This window comes from Panthera uncia (genome assembly GCF_023721935.1).
Source record: "Panthera uncia isolate 11264 chromosome E2 unlocalized genomic scaffold, Puncia_PCG_1.0 HiC_scaffold_20, whole genome shotgun sequence".
In the NCBI taxonomy this organism is placed as follows: domain Eukaryota; kingdom Metazoa; phylum Chordata; class Mammalia; order Carnivora; family Felidae; genus Panthera; species Panthera uncia.
The window spans coordinates 8,322,616-8,332,934 of record NW_026057589.1 but is presented as its reverse complement, the minus strand read 5'-3'; the positions used below and the strand labels follow the sequence as shown (position 1 = coordinate 8,332,934).

The 10,319-nt window shown below is 48.1% G+C and overlaps 1 non-coding gene across 1 annotated transcript; it reads left to right on the top strand.

The window, feature by feature from the left end:
- The first annotated feature begins 9,478 nt into the window (after positions 1-9,478).
- Positions 9,479-9,585, top strand: LOC125916670 (U6 spliceosomal RNA). The gene has a single exon (XR_007455997.1). It is a non-coding gene; the product is annotated as a U6 spliceosomal RNA (small nuclear RNA).
- The last annotated feature ends 734 nt before the right edge of the window (positions 9,586-10,319 follow it).

Genomic DNA, 10,319 nt, shown 5'->3' with positions numbered 1-10,319 from the left:
TTCTGGCTCCGTCTCTCTCAAAAATAAATAAACATTAAAAAAAAATTTTTTTTAAAGAGTTGTAGGTGGAGCACTAGAGCCAGCTCTCACCTGGAAGACTTTTGCAAATAAGGCAAAGTTGAACTTTGTTTTCCATGGTCTCTTACTTTCCTTTCAAGGATGCCCTCTGGCCGGGAAGGCCAAGGGTGGGGCATCGAGATGGGAGCCACAAGCTCCTCTCAGGGGGAAGTGCGGCCCTATCCGGCAGGCTCTGCCGCTGAAGGTCACGACGGTGGCCAGGTGGGTTGATGTCGTCCAGCCGCACGGAGAAGACAGCAAGCTGGCCAGTTCCTCCTAGGCCAGTGCACACCTTAGGGTTGATGGCAACCTCTCAGGCGTGGGGCGTGGCGCTAACCTGTTTTCCAGCCAGTGGAGAGTCACATTCTTCTCCGAGCCTCCTGTTTCCATGACAACCGCCTCCGAGGTGTCTGCTCCGTACTCGGAGTCCCGGAGCTGAAAAGACCAACTCGCAGGTTCAGTTGAGGTCCCGGGGCACGGGGGCTGGGCCAGGGACATCGGCGGGGGCCACCAGGTGCCCGAGTGGTGCTCCAAAGCCTCTCACGTCCCCGCTACACGGTGGGCAAGAGGCTGCCCCTGTGCTGGGGAAGCGACTAATAATGCTGTATTCAGCGGGTTTTTGTCCCAGCCACGACAGAGGCGAGAAGACCCGTCGTTAATGCCAAATGCCTTCCATATTGCCTTCTCTGTCTTTAATATCCACGTGGATTTGACCTTCAATTCCTCACTCGGCCCGCCGTGGGTCCAAGGCTTCTAGCTGGGGCCTTCCCCACAGCACAAGAATATCCAAGTTCCAGTCCCTTAAAATGTTCATTAAACTGTTCCACCCTCTCGTTTCCAAGAAAATTCGTGAGAAAAAAGGCGGGGGGGGGGGGGGACTTGACGAAGGTAGGTCGTCCAGATCCTACCCTGTTAAGCCAGAGAACCAGCGATTCCTGAACCAACAGTGAACTCGGGTCCCCTGTCTTCCCTGCATTCCCGGGCTGGCAGGACACGAATGAGGCGCTGAGTGGAGGCTGTGTAGCTTCAGCCACCCACTGCTAGATCTGAAGCCGACCTTCGAGTCGGACACGAAGGGAAGCGAGTTCTCAGCGCCCAGGTCCTCTCGCTCACATCGACCAACACCTGCTTTAAGTTTGGAACTTCAGGGGTCAGTCCGCAGAGCGCTGGGGCTCTAGCGCCACCTGCTGGCCACTAGGACCCTCTACTCCTGTAAAGTTTTCTGCATAACAATATTGAGAACATTAATTTGACAGCTTCCGGACCATTGCCGACCCTGCCAACCGCCCACCCTCAAGTCAAGCTTCCTCCATACGGCCCAGAAAATGTTTTTCAATTCAACAAAATTTCACTTAACACCTATGTAGCCCTCATTCCCTGAGCCCCCGCTGCCCTCTATTTCCTCACAAAACCTCCCTGGTGGTCTCCTGCTACTGTGGGCTGAGCTGAAGACTCAGCTCTTGCTCCAGACTCAGCTGCAGCTCCTCAGGCTGGACCCGAGTGGTGTCGCCTCAAGGGCAATGTAGTCCCCACAGGTCACAAGAGCCAGGTGTCAGGAGACCTTGATGTGGTTTTGGGGTGATGGTGGGGTTCGGAACTGACAGCCAAGAAAGAATCCTTGAAGTCGTCTTTGGTGCAAAAAGGTGATTTTATTAAAGCACAGAGACAGGACCCCTGGGCAGGAAGAGTTGCACTGGGGTTGTGAAGAATGGCTGGTTATATACTATGGGACTGGGGGAGGTAAAGTCGAGAGGAACTTTCTTAGGGGCACCTGGGTGGTTCATTCGGTTAAGCATCTCACTTCAGCTCAGGTTGGCTCAGGTCATGATCTCGTGGTTTGTTATTTCGAGCCCCACATCAGGTTCTGTGCTGACAGCTCAGGGCCTGGAGACTGCTTCAGATTCTGTATTTCCCTCTCTCTCTGCCCTCCCCCCCCCCCCATTTCTGTCAAGAATAAATAAACATTAAAAAAATATTTTTTTGATTAAAAAAAAGAGGAAGTTTCTTAAAGGGATTTTCCAGATGCTAAAGACTCACAGATTACTGGAGGCCTAGCTATTGTCAAGCTAAGGTTGTTTTTCCCTTTAGAAAAGCATTAACATTAAGACAGGAGGGAGTTCCTGGAGAAAGCTTTACTCTGCCTACCTCAAGTAGTTGTCAATGGGCTGTAGGTTATAAGGAAATTTAATTTTGTATGCCATGTCCTTCTTGCCCTTGTTCCCCACATCACTATGGAGGGGAAGGTGATGTTGGGCTCCAGGAAACTGAGTCTATAGGTTTCTGGAGATTAGGCTATTGATAAGATTGCCTTTTCCTTGTAATTTACTAAGATATTTGTAAACCAATGGAGACTCTATCAGTTTAACCATTTGTTTCTGTCCTTTCCTTTGACCTTGGGCAGCCAGGAATGCCTGAGGAATGTCACACATATCCCACAGGCGTGCTAGCTTGTGCTGGGCCCTCAGCTTGCTTCTTGGTCCCTTATCAACTTCATTTTGGTTTCTGGCTCAGCCATCTTGCTCTCCCTGTCGCTTGCTCCTTGTTTATCCAGTCTCCTTATGTCTCAGTGGTGCCTCAAGTGTATCCTGGCATCTCATCTTTGCCCTGGCACTGTGGCCTGGTCCCATTCTCTCCCCGGGTTTGGAGTCATGAAAAATGTCTACTCAAGGAAGGTTTTCCTCAGATACCTCTGTTATCTGAGACAAGGGTGTTCAATGACTGTGAGATGTGGTTAGTTGTGTGGGAAGATTGATCCTACCTGGAGATCCAAGATGCAAACAGCATCTGAGGGCTTTTCTGGACAAACACAGAGACACTTCTTAGAGACCAAGAAGTGGACAAAATGAGCCAAGGACAGAATATGGAAGGAGGGCAGAGAACGGATGAGGTGCTAGAAATAAACAAGATTATATTATACTTCTTGATTAACCGTGTTTCTGAGTTTTTGTTTTTAAAATAAACTTGCAAGTTAATTAACTTGAAATTATTCTCAACAAGGTAATTTTTGTTCATGGCTAACGTTCTCTAACATTACAACCAGATATATGAGTCCAAGGGACCTGAGTTAGGCTGCCCTTAGACTAAGCCTGCCAGGAGCCCAGTTCCAGAGACATCTGTGGACTGTAGCCCCAACTGGACTGTAGCCACAAGTGGATCTTGCTCACTTGCATGCCCAATAAACGTGTGCCCAGTTAACCTGGCTGAGTTTATGAAACAAAGGCTTTGCTTTATTAAAAAGAGTAATGGGCTCTGAGATCAGCTAGACCAGCTTCTTCCTTTTAAGGATGAAATAGAAGCCCAGAGAGGGAAAGACACTAGTTGGAGAAGAAAGAAAATGGCACAGGAAGACAAAGCTGCATATGATCAGCTGAAGGAGATTCATAACTTACATGTGGCATTGGGCTGGTTTTTTAAAAATGTTTGTTTATTTATTTACTTAATATTGAGAGAGAAAGAGAGAGAATCCCAAGCATGGGGCTCAGTCTCACAAGTGTGAGATTATAACCTGAGCGAAAATCAAGAGTCAGAAGCCCAACCAACTGAGCTTCACATTGTGTGAATCAGGTGAATGCTGGGGTTTAAAACAATTTAAATTTTCAATTTATTTTTATTTTTGAGAAAGAGAGCACATGAGCGAGAGCGGGGTGGAGAGGGGGGGACAGAATTTGAAGCAGGCTCATGTTGACAGCAGTGAGCCCACCCGATGTGGGGCTTTAACTCAAGAACTGTGAGATCGTGGGGAGCCTGGGTGGCTCAGTCCGTTAAGCATCCAACTTTGGCTCAGGTCCTGATCTCACAGCTCTCCTGAGTTCAAGCCTGGCGTTAGGCTCTTGTGCTGACAGCTCAGAGCCTGGAGCCTGCTCCAGATTCTGTGTCTCCCTCTCTCTCTGCCCCTACCCCACTTGCACTCTCTCACTCTCTCTCTCAAAAATAAATACATTAAAAAGAAGAAGAAGAAGAAAAGAACTGTGAGATCATGACCTGAGCCCAACTTGAACGCTTAACCGACTGAGTCACCCAAGCGCCCCTAAAACAATTTAAATTTTAAAATGGTAATTAAAAAACAGGACACATTCTAGATTAGGTTTTTGGTCATTTGCATCATTTTCTTCTTTTCCATTTTCTATTCAGCCTTATTTGAAGGACTGCAGTTGTATGGTCACCAACAAGTGTCTTTCCCTCTCTGGGTTCTATTTCATCTGGAAATGAAAGATCTGGTGTGGCTGATCCAAAGCCAAATTTTATTTTTCCCCTACAACTGTTATGCCTGGCTCAAACTGCATAGGTGTGACCCGCTGGGAGGTGAGAAAACGTGGAAGTTAAAATCAGCTGGGTCTTCGACCTGCCTGGGCCTTTGCCAGGAGCTGACTGCCACACATCTGGGACCCCACACCTTGGGCGTTCCCTGCACCTCCCGGCACAGAGGCACAGGTCTAGAGGGCTAATGCGGGAGACAGGCCCTGCTGTTACCATGGTGACCTGCCAGCTGCTACAGCCTTGGTTGCCGCCTAGCAACCAGGACATCCAGGGCACCTGCAGCTCTATCATTTCCCTCTGGCCATGTATTGGGGGCAGCTGTGTTCAGGGAGGTGGCTGGCTACCTGTCCCTCTACTGCTAGGCCCGGACCTGACCTCTTTAGCACTTCTGGCTTCTCTGCCTTGGGGCCAGGTTTCTATGACTTTGTTTTCCCAGGCCCAGAAGTCCTAACCACCCACCCCCTCCAGCCAGGGTCCTGGGAGCTTAAAAAGAGTTCTTACCTCGGACACTCCTGAGTCCCTCTAGAGGAGCAGAAAGGTCCAATGTGGTGTGAACTAAAACACCTTTCTCTCCGCCACACCACCCAGCAACCGTTGATTTAGGCCTCAGATTTTGGAGCCACTTTTCTGGATGAATAATCTTTGAGATGGGATACCATTGACAGGACAGCCTGGCTAGAACCCAGGGAGGCATCAGTGTTGGGGGGTATCACCAGAGCTGGGGATCCCTTCCACTGGGAGATGGGCAGGCATACAGACAAGCTAATCCAATATAGGTAGGGGTGGGATGGGCAGTGACAGGGTTGGTGGCACAGGGTGTACCAGGAGCCTGTATGGGGAAGGGGACTCACCCCAGGCTAAGTCAGAAAGGAATGTTTCTTGGGGGACACGATGCCTGAGTTGAGGCTGGAAGGGTAAATAGGCATCTAGGTTGGAGTCGAGATTTCCATGAGGGTGGGCTTTAGGTGGACTGGGAGGTCTTCAGAGTCTGCCTTTCTGAGGGTGTGATTCCCCATCCAAACCCCACTGATCTTGTGTCTCCTTGTCTGTTTCCTCCTCTTATCCTGTCCCCTTTCCCTGGGCGATCTCCTCCAACTCCATGACTGTAACCCACACTCCTTTGTCACATGTGGTCCCTTCTCCCTGGGCTACTCACAACTTATTTGTCCACCTGGTGAACTCTTACTCATTCTTCAAGACCCAGCTTGATGTTCACTCCTTTCTGGCCTTACCAGAACCACCCTTTCATTCATACATTCAATTCACACACTTCTAATGAACAGCAAGTGTTAGGCCTAGAATGTGACCCTATATTGTAACTGTCTGTTCACTTGTCTGTCTCCTGGGGGGGCAGGAGATGGCAGGGCTCTTTTGTTTTTCTTTTTTTTTTTTAATTAATTTTTTAAGTTTATTTATTTTGAAAGAGGGAGAGAGAATGCGAGAGAAAATACACCCAAGGCTCAGAGAGAAGGGGAGAGAAAGAATCCCAAGCAGGCTCCGCACTGTTAGCAGAGCCTGATGCAGGGCTCAAACTCATGAACTGAGAGATCATGACTTGAGCTGAAATCAAGAGTCAGAAGCTTAACTGTCTGAGCCACCCAGGCCCCCCACCCCACCCCATCTTTTGTTTTTCTAATCCTCAGGCTTTAACATTTACTCTCTGAATGGATGGATGGATGGATGGATGGTGGATGAATAATCACACAGTTTCCTGTAAGGCAATGAAAATAAACACCCCAGGTAACTCTCTGAATCCCAGTTCTATCCCCTGACACCAACCCAAAGGGATTTGGCCATATGTTATTAAATTATAGTGAATTAAAATTTGCTTGAAATAACCACAGACTCCCCCGCTCCCCTGAGCCTGCAATGACCAGATTACATCTCCTCCAGGCACAGAAGTTTGACATTTCATTGCAAAGTCATTTTCTTCTCATTTCCTTATGTTGCTAAAATATTCTATTTCTCTTCACTTCCCCTTTGTGTCCCCATTACTCATGTTTAGTTAAATTTATCTGCTGCCATTTTTAATCATCTGAGATAGGCTTGCTGATGTAGATGTTCCTGGGGCACTGCCTGGCCTTCCAGACCATCTGTCTCCTCCTGAGCCACTCTGAGAATTGAGCATGGACCCCTCCCTCAGCGATTCTGGGTTGACCCTCAGACCCAAGGTTTTTCCCCAAGGCGTCTCTGACTTCAGGGTTCTCCCTTTCTCCCCACACTCATTATCTTCCTCCTTCCAGTCTCCTCCTCTCCTGTTTCCTGGGGCATGGTTTTCATTCTACTTAAGGCCTCGTACTTCCTGAGGTCCCTTTGGTCACACTGAGCAAGGGCCTCCTAATTCTTCTCTCATAAGTTCCCTAAGTAAGTCCCTAATGGGACAAAATAGCCAGCAGCCAACGTGGGGATTATTTGGTGCTTGCCTGGGACACTGCCATACCCATCACATTTCTGTGGCTGGATGGATATCTTCCTCTTTCTCACTAGCCCATCCATCCTCATAATATAGGGGTAGGGATACTGTTCTCCCTGGAGGCAGTTGGCAAAGAGCAGAAAGGAATATTTTGGCTTGGAGTGGAATCTCAGTTTGGCCTCTCAATAACTGTCTCACTTAGGGACCTGGAATTGCCTTTGGGACTTAGGGCTTAGAACTACTCAGGAAGGAGCACCTGGGTGTCTCTTCCCTTACCCCTAGGCCTAGAATTTTTGTTCCCCATCCTCAAGCAGGCTCATTTCTGCTCCCAAGCTTCCCTGGGCCCCTCAATCCCCCTTAAAAAAATTTTTTTTAATGTGTATTTATTTTTAGACAGAGAGATACAGGGCATGAGCAGGAGAGGGGCAGAGAGAGAGGGAGACACAGAATCTGGAACAAGCTCCAGGCTCCAAGCTGTCAATACAGAGCCCCTTAATGGAGGTTTCTTGCACTCTCCAGACTAGTTGCTGCTCTTGAGCTTCTCTGGGGCACTCAATTAATAAAAATTCCTTTATTTTCAGTACGTTAGGTGCCCAACTTTGGCTGAGGGAATGATCTCACATGTTGTGAGTTCAGGCCCCACGTTGGGCTCTCTGCTAACAGTGCAGAGCCTTCTTCAGATCCACTGTCTCCCTCTCTCTCTCTGCCCCTCCCCCCACTCAAAATAAAACAAATGTTTAAAGATTAAAAAAAAAAAAAGAACTGCTCAGGAAAGGGGCAGTCAATTCCCAGTGGCCATTGAGAGGCAGGTAGGTCTCTGGGAGGCAGGATCAGAAGGCTGGGATGATTGCCATTTACTGAGCATTTGCAGTGCACGGGGCTCTGTGGACATATTTGGGGAGTTAGGGTTGTGAATCCCCTTTCTCCAGGGTGATAGTAAAAGATGCTTGTTCCTCACCTCAAGCTTAGGGAAAGGAGCTTCTGTGGGATCACTCAGAAGGCTCAATACATGTCCTTTGGAGTTCAGGGATACAGCGAACTAGGGCAGGGAAATCTTAATGGCAGGAGACAGGCTGGCCAGATGTGTTCACAGTGCAGCTAGGAGAGGGGCCGCATTGGGGTCTGCCTGCAAGGCCAGAGATCATGGGGGCGAAAGATGAGTGAATGTTTCCAGTGGACCAGAGGTGGCTGCTGACATGAGAGAAACAGCATGGGGTCATTTTACAGCTTGATCACGAAAGCCTCTGGGAGGAAGAAAGAGCTGAAAATTACTGCCAGGCCAAGGGATAAAGAAGAGGTCATATGGGAATTTAGCTTATATTTCATCCAAGAGCAAGGCAAACGATTTTATAGTTCTATTTTGTGAGTCATGTTTATAGGGCTACACATAAATTACCTTATTTTCTTTTTGTTTAATGAAATGTACTTCACTCTTGTGTCAATTCAAAACATACTTCATCTTTCTAGAATAAGATCATATCTCCAATCTACACTCATCTACATTTTCTATGATTTCCAGCTGCATTTAGGCCAAAGAGGTCTATTATCTTTATTATTTCCCAAATAGTTTATGTTTCTGAACTCTTATCTCATTTGATTCTCATAACAACCCTGGAAGGAAAGTGCCCTTGTTATCTGTTCCACTTTTGGGCATCAGCGATTAAGAAAGGAGCTCAAAGGTACACAAGAGTGAATGGCAGAGTCAGGTTTATTATTTTATTTTATTTTATTTTATTTTATTTTATTTTTATTTATTTTTTGAGTCAGGCTTAATTAGATAAGTAAGGCGGGGGTTAGGGTGGGAGTTCAGGCAGTAGTGGTGCCAATGTGAGGAATGAGCGGCGTCAGCAGCCCTCCCCCAAATCTCCATCCCTGCTCCCACTTTAAAAATATGGGCAGATACTTTCTAGACAGGTTCCACGTGGGACCTCCTGACAAACAGTGGCCCTACCTCTGCCCAGGACTTTGACACAGGTGCTTGGGGCACTCTGTCCCTGGACACCCTCCACAAAGGGGCCAGAAGAGGGTTTCCTTGGTTGATAGTGGCTCTCCAAGCACTGGGTCAAGTGCCATGACCAGATGAACCCAGAGTCATGTTTGTATGAGTTCAAGTTTTGGGAGGGGAGCAGGAACCAAGAGCGCACCTGCAGAGAGGGGTGCCCAGAAGCAGGAGATGGATGAGCAGCCTCAGGTCTGGCGCCAGGGAGGTGCTGCCTGTGACCAAACAGCTCCCAGGAGGCCTGGACTGCTCTCCCATTTGGCTCCATCCCAGGATTTCCTGGTGCCTGCGGGCACCTGCTCCACCCTTGTAACCTTGGCTGTTGATGGTTTTATTTTCACATCAACACATCTTTGACTGAGACAGAAATTCTTAAAAAACGTATTTCACTAAAATTTACAATTCCCCTGCATGCACTGGCCCACATCAGATTCTTCCTTCCTTTTTCTTTCTTTTTTAAAATTTTTAATGTTTATTTATTTGTGAGATTGAGAGACAGAGTGCAAGCAGGGGAGGGGCCGAGAGAGAGGGAGACACAGAATCTGGAGCAGGCTCCAGGCTCTGAGCTGTCAGCACAGGGCCTGACGCGGGGTTTGAACTCGTGAATGGTGAGATCATGACCCGAGCTGAAGTCGGGTGCTTAACTGACTGAGCCACTCAAGCACCCCAGATTCTTCCTTCTTTAATACCACTTACTCATCAGTACTATACCTCCAGGAATGCAACATGCCCCCAAGAACGCCATGCATCCTGTGCTCGCTTCGGCAGCACATATACTAAAATTGGAACGATACAGAGAAGATTAGCATGGCCCCTGCGCAAGGATGACACGCAAATTCGTGAAGCATTCCATATTTTAAAAAAAAAAAAAAAAAAAAAGAACGCCATGCATCCTGCCTAGTCCCACCAGCCTCCTTCCGGCCACTTTGTTTCCTTGGAATCAACGGAGAAAAATGAGCAGACTGGCCTAAAAGCAAGGGCCTTGAACAGACACACGGCTGTAGCTTGCAGCAGGGCTAGAATGAAGTCCCGTGGGTTTTTCTCAGCCCAGCTGCATCTGCCTGGTGGCCAGAGGAGGCGCCAGGGGCTCAGACACACAGACATCTAGACTGGTTCTGAAGGAGAAATCTTGTGCTTTGCCCGCCACTGGGACTTCACCAGTGATTTAACGGGACTCTGGAAGAGGACACAGCTGGGGTGTCCCACTGGTGTTATTTGAATCAGAAGCTCCTCTTTCGTTTTTTTCCCAGTGAAGCAGCTTCAGCAGGTGTTGAAAAGTCTGAGGCAGCCGAGGGTGAGCTGCAATAAGCAGCTTGTGTCTGGCATCTAATTTGATTTGACTTGTTTTCCTAGCCATGAGAACTTGGAGCCAGGAATAAAAAGCACAGGCTGCAGAGGTGACAGCTCCCTGCTTCATGTCCCTGCCTCTCTCAGCTGGAGGGTTCACTCTATAGCCACAAAGCTATGCATAGGGAGCATAGCCAAGGACTCATGTCAGGCACACACAGCATGGGAGATTATTTTTGATTATGTTTGAAAAGCCCCAGAAAAATTGCTTCCCCAAACTTTCCATGTTCAGGCAAGGGAGTGATT